Below are 6,933 nucleotides of genomic sequence, written 5' to 3' on the forward strand. Positions count from 1 at the left end.
CAACTCCTATTTTTTTGGGTTTAATGCTTAATGCACTGTGCCGGGTGTCCAATTTGTTTTTTGACAAATTAAAGAAATATGCCAACTCCTTCAAGAGTTTATGTGGCACAATCATCGGAGGGATGTGCATCAAACCCTCAAATTTGGACAATAGCCTTTTTTGCTTCGCTCATGTTTTCAAACTTTTCATGCAATAGTCTTGTGAAGAATCTCAAATCCTTGGTTTGCTGTAAACAAAGCAAACGAGAATAATTTAAATAAGCTATATTTATACTAGGAAAAAGTGCGTTGGTCTAAGATATATATTTGTGTGTGTGTGTGTGTGTGCATGCTCACATTGTATTTTTTGCTAGCTGGAAATTTTTACTGTAAGGAATAAAAAATATTATTAATAGATAAAAACCTCACCAGTTACACTCGAATTCGATTGACATACACTCAAATACCAGTCACATACATCCAAATAGTAGTCGCAGACACCTGTATTATTTTTTGGATTACACGACATTATATGAGTTCAAAATGATATTCAAATCAACCAAACATGCATACAATGACACTACAAGTGTAAGCACAAGTACAATAGCACTAGCTACACTCGAATACACGTGATATATACTCAAATACTAGTCACATACACCTGTATTATTTTTTGGATTACATGACAATATATGAGTTCAAAATGATTTTTAAGTCAACCAAACATGCATAAAATGACACTAGAAGTACCAGTGACATTCGAATTCGATTGATATACACTCAAATTCCAGCCATATATACCCAAATATGAGTTTACTTGAAATACAGTCGAAAATTTATATGTATACAAACTCACTTTCAAACATGCAAACATTCACAAAAACATATGAAAAAATACATTAAACCATTCACGAAAGAGTAAGTAAAACAGTTTAAACAACAACCAACAATCATCACCGACTTGAACAATTTGACGAGAATAGTAATATCTACTTTAAACTAAGAACACATAATGAATCTACTTAATAAAAAAGAAATATGACAATATCGTGTTTCGCGTTCAAAATCAGAAAGAGAAAAGTGAAAAATCTCGAAGATTAGTGAAACAATACCTTGAATAATCTTTCTTCTTCTTTTTCGATATTTTTTGATGGAGATTTTGAAGTTTTCTTATTGATTTTCTTGAGTGTTGGCGACGATTTTGACAGTTTTTTCAGAGTTTTCAAACATAGTTTGAATCTCAACGGTTGTGGTTTTGATCGAGAAAGAAGAAGAAATGTCTTTCATAATAATGAGTGAGTGCGCTTTAGAAATAGTTAAATAACGCGCGTGTTAACACACACGAGTGGGTGAGCGTCGTTTTTATTGGATTTGACCTAAATTGTATGACTTATAAAACAAAAAGATTTATATGTATAGCAGGCCTTTTACGCGATATTATAAAATGTCTAATAACAAAAATTCGGTTTCAAAACTGGAAAACAGCCGTTAAAGTTGTTTAATACTTTTCCAACCATCACAAAGGAAACTTCACAGTTGTCAGTCATTTGATAGATTTCCAAATTGGATGTAGAGAGAAAAGCAAACCAAAGAGCGGACACAGGGAATGAATCACACAAATATGATGTTAGCAAAGCCAATTCAACCAAGAACTCTTGTAATTTTATATTTTGATTATGATAATTTTTTATATGTTAAAATTTGTCAATTGAATAGTCGGATCGTTAAAACTTATAGTTTTATTAAAAATTGTTTATTGATACAAGTATAATAAAACTAACTCTGATATAAGTGGATCGCTATCCTAAATTTTATTTCATTTATTGAAGTCAAATATAACGGAGAAACGATCCAATATTATATTAGATTCATATAATGTATTTATTATTTAATCTATTTATTTCACAATTTTTTATCATTAAATTTGTTTTTTTTAAATACACTAGTTGTATAAATAAAAAATGTTGTATTATCTAAAATTAAGAATTTAATTTAACTAGTGTATGTTCCCGTACTTTGTACGGGATAATACATAAAATTATATTAAAAATTTTATTAAAAAATTAAATAATATATATAATAATTATTATTATAAATATTTTATAAAGTTATAATTAAAATCAAACTCTTAAAATTTTTAATATTAAAATATTAAAAATAATTAGTATTTATCTTAATCAATTTGAGTTTATTAAGTGATCATCTCACTCGTCCGCTTAAACAACTATTAGGAGTTAGAATCTCGCCTTGTGTATATAGCAATCCATTGGCTAGCGATAAACCCTTAATAAAAGGAGTATCAATACGTGGTTAGACTTGGCAGGAGTTTTCGAATACGCAGTACCCGACCCGTCTGTACTCGGATGAAAAGGGTAATAACTTGACTCGAGTCGGGACAGATTTTGCTTAAGACAGGTATCGTTGGGTTTAGGGTGTACCCGCCCCGAATATATACATATAAACACTTTTTAGTAATTAGGATTTGCCTCACATCACATGATTCATAACTTCAGTCTATACTCTATAGCCATGCAAGATAAACTCAATCATCCTCACCTAAAATCTTCTTCTTCTCCACTTCTTCACAAAAAAACCGCATAGCTCCTGTCATGTTGTTGCTGAGTCCATCACCGCTTACCTATTCACAACTCCCATCTTCTTTCAAAGCCATAGACGAACCCACGTTTAATATAGAGGGGGCATTAGGCCCCACAAATTTTTTTGAAAAAAATTAATACTTATATACATATATATTTAATTTTAGTATACTAATAATATAAAATATTTTATATAATCATTCAATTCAATTAGATTTATTTATTTAGGTCATTATTGAAAATAAATTTAAGATACTAACATACAATTATTTTAAATTAAGCAACAATTATCAATACTATATAAAGGACACACTATTCTACTAAGAATGATTGCCATAAGGAATAATTTTCCAATTTTCTATACTAATATTAGAAAGTTTATATAATACTATATAATAATAATATCATTACACACAAATTACTTAATGAGTTAAGTGTATATATGAATTGTACGCTCGTCACATCCACCATTCTGTCAATAGAAGTGTGTTGTTAGTAGAACTGTGTTGCTGTTAGTAGAACTGCTAAAGTGTTGTGTTTTTTCCACCTTAATATTATGCAATGAATGATATGACTATACGGTGATTAGATAGATATTTAATTAAGATATTTAAATTAAGAGAAAAGAACAATTAGGTCTCTGACTTTTTTTCCGCAGACATTTTCGTTTCTGAGAATTGGAAATTATATTTACGTCCCTGATCCCTTCAAAACTTGGACAAATTTACCCCTCCATTGAAGTGACTCTGTTGGACCCGACGGAAAAGTCTGACGTGACTCCCGTTGTGCTGACCTAGCCATTAGGGGAGCACACGTGGCATGGACCCTTTTAAAATAAGATCCATATGCGTCCTCCCACTCCAAAACGACGTCATTTTACTAAGAGCCCCAATCTTTCAAATTTACCAGCTCTAATCTTTCGAATGCATAGAAAGGGTGAACGAAAAGGGGGCAACATTTCGTCCCATGGCATCTGACGGAGTATCATCAAACTCAAGAAGGAGTGGAGGTGGAGGAAGACAAGACCAGTCCGTTGCGAGCTCGAGTCTTAACGCAAGAGATGAGAAAGATGGCGTCTCACCAAAGTGCTTTTGTGGAGTATATGCAATCATATTCATGTCGAAGACGAGCAGCAACCCTAACACATTATTTTTAGAGTGTCCCTTCTATAAGGTAAGTAAAGCAACTATGTGTGTTTGTATTAGAGTTTATCCTCAAATATATATTATTTCTGAGTTGTGTGGACTGATGTGTAGGTATGACAACCATGTTGTAAGTTTTTTTTGTGGCTTGATGAGCACATTGCAAGACTTAGGATCACGGATACAAGGTATCTGAGAGAGAAGAATATTGAGGATGTTGAAGAGCATCACGAAAAGCAAGACATAGGAAATAGGATCACATGTTTGGAAAAGAGGATGGTTGCTTTAAAGATGAAAAAAATCCAACAGGATGGTGCATCTGTGTTGTTTTAATTGTCTTGAGTGTAGCTGTTTTAAAGTGTAGTAATTGATCAATGATTGAACAAGATAAATGTGCTGATTTCTTGTAAGACAAATGAAATATGCCATTTGTATAAATGATTTGAATACCCTGTTAGTGTGATAGTCTGTATGTTGCAATGTATGTATGAAATTAAAGTTGAAAAAACAACAGCTAAACAAACATTCAAAAACTGACATTAAAGTTGTGAAATTAAACATCCAAGTCTAGAACTAATACGAAAAAGGAAACCAGTTTGCCAGTAATGTATATGGCTATATGGCATGTTACCATTAACAAGTTTACTATGACAGAAAATCAGTAACATAAAACAAGTAACAAAAAGGGCAATTGTATTTGGAATTTGCCACAAACTATTACAAAAGCACACATTTAGCCCAAAACAATATAAAGGCACAACTCTTCACTCCTTTATCTTCTTGGATGGTGGGTTGGGAATGAACTTAAATAACCTAGTTGTGGCAGTGCTTGCAGCTGCTAATGTCTCCTTGTATGTTGATGCACATGGTAATGTTGTTGGTGGAGCATCCTGACTTTGTGCTGCATGCTGTGTATTAGATGGGATTGGACCTTGGACAAGTGGAGTTGGTGGTCTGAAAACTTTCTGCTTTGGTTTGAACTTTGATTGTTTTTGTCGAGTTTTGTCGTTGACCATGGATGGAGCTTTTTCTGGAGGTTTAAATGGAGGGGTTGATGTGGGGCCAGTAATCTGAATTGAGTAACTGTTCGCCCTGGTGGTACTATTAGAAGTGTGGTCCTTGTTGTTGTTCTTGGACTTGGTGCAACATTTGAAAGACTTGGGGCAGCCACATTCAGAACCTGGATTATAGACACCAAAACATGACAAAACAATTCATGTTACAACAATTTAATCAACAAATTCATCAAACAATGACAATAAAAAAGAATGCATCATTACAGTAGGCTGTTGTTGCTGGCTTGTTGAGCTACTTAGTTAGCTGTTAGAAGTATCTTGGGCATAGAAGTGTAACAAATTGTTACCTATTATATATTGCATTTAGACAAAATAATTCCTAATTTATATTGTACTAAGACAGATTAATCCTTAAGTATTTATGATGTAGACACAAAATATCTATAATCCTTAAAATGAACTTACATCTGGTGAGGGAGCTGATTATGACAATGAAAGAATCACCAGTGATTGGGAGGTGCTAGCTCTCTTCTTCTTAGGCCTCTTTGTCTTTGGCTTTCAATTGGGGTTAGAAGGAGCTCTTTTACAAGTTTTGTAGTTGTGGTCCTTTTCACCACACTTGCTGCAAGACACAGAGAACCATTTTTTCAATTTGTCTCCTTGCATGAATGACTCAGCTGGATCCTTCTGCCTGTTGTGCACCTTAATCTGTCCAATTGGTCTTTTGATGATAGGTGGATTTAGCTGTGAGAATTCAGATCTTGGCCAAAATTCTGCACTTGGTACAAGTTTAATGCAATGTGCATACAATACTCGAATTGACTCCATACATAGCTAAGGGTGCACATAATCTTGTGGCAAATCACGTCTTTTCCTATGATAGAAAGTGCATGTATGCAAGATATACCTGAAATAATGAAGAAAAATCAAACAATGGTAACAAAAGAAAATAATGAAACGGTTTACAATTGATAAAGTAACTACAGTAGGTACCACCAGTCAATTGCCATCTGTTGCATGAGCAAGTATGCTTAATGAGATCTACATCCACTTTGGTTGTTTTGCAGCTCACCTCAAACCTCTTCCATTCGTTGTCACCAACCCATTCCGCCATCCATTTAGTACTAATTTTGATGAGCCTCTCCATCCTCTTTTGCTGAACTGGTGCTAGCTTGTCAGGATATTTGTCTAGTAGTCTCTTGTGATTCACCATCCTCCTCATTAGATAACACCTGATTTCTTCACATATAGTTAGGATAGGCTTGCATCTATAATTCATGATCTTTGCATTAAAGACCTTATACATGTTATTTGTAAGGTTATTTACCTTTAGACCATGCGAGAAGTAAGCCTTTATTCCCAAGCACCTTGATTAACTCCCTTCAATCTTTCCATGCATTCTTTGCATTCTAGTACAGTATTGCACTTAGCACAATCCCAGACAACTTCTTTGATGTATAAGTCTTTGAACTGGTCGATGAAATTTTTCCAAATGTTCATCACACAATTGTGTAGCTTTGCATGTGGCATGACCTCCTTTAAAATAGGCAATAAACCCTACATTAAGGAGGATTAGGGAAAAATTTCAGCCATCCACTCACAAAGCAATCAGAATATAAAGCAAAATTATCATATGTAAAGTAAACATAACAGATGCAAGATTAAACTTTATCTTCTGTTGCCGACATAAAGTTCCAACCATGGTTTGCAACATCTCCTAAGTCCTCCTGAAGAAGTGTGAGGAACCACTTCCAGGCATCCTTGGTTTCAGACCTTGAAACCCATATGCAATAACATAAAACTAGTTTTTTGCATCCTGCGCCACTACTGCTAGAAGCCAACCCCATAACATATTTTAAGAAAATAACCATCTAAATGTAACAAAATCCTACACCCACTTTTGAATCCTTGTTTACAAGCATCTAAGCATATATATAGTTTATCAAATACAGGGAGAGCTTGTGGAATTGGCATGAGCTCTAATCGGGCTATCGATCCTAGATTGCTACTGAGGATCTAATCAGTATAATCCCTTAGCCTCTTGTATTGTTCCCTTTTGTTGTCCATAACCTTTTTCCTTGCCTCCTTTACTGCTCTGTAAACCATTTTAGGGTGGGAACACAATGAAAATTCTTCTCTAAGGAATTCAGTTGCCTCCTTTATGTCCATGTGTGGTTGGGTAGACATTCTCTTCTCAAT

This window comes from Arachis ipaensis, chromosome B04 (assembly GCF_000816755.2).
Source record: "Arachis ipaensis cultivar K30076 chromosome B04, Araip1.1, whole genome shotgun sequence".
Taxonomy (NCBI): Eukaryota; Viridiplantae; Streptophyta; class Magnoliopsida; order Fabales; family Fabaceae; genus Arachis; species Arachis ipaensis.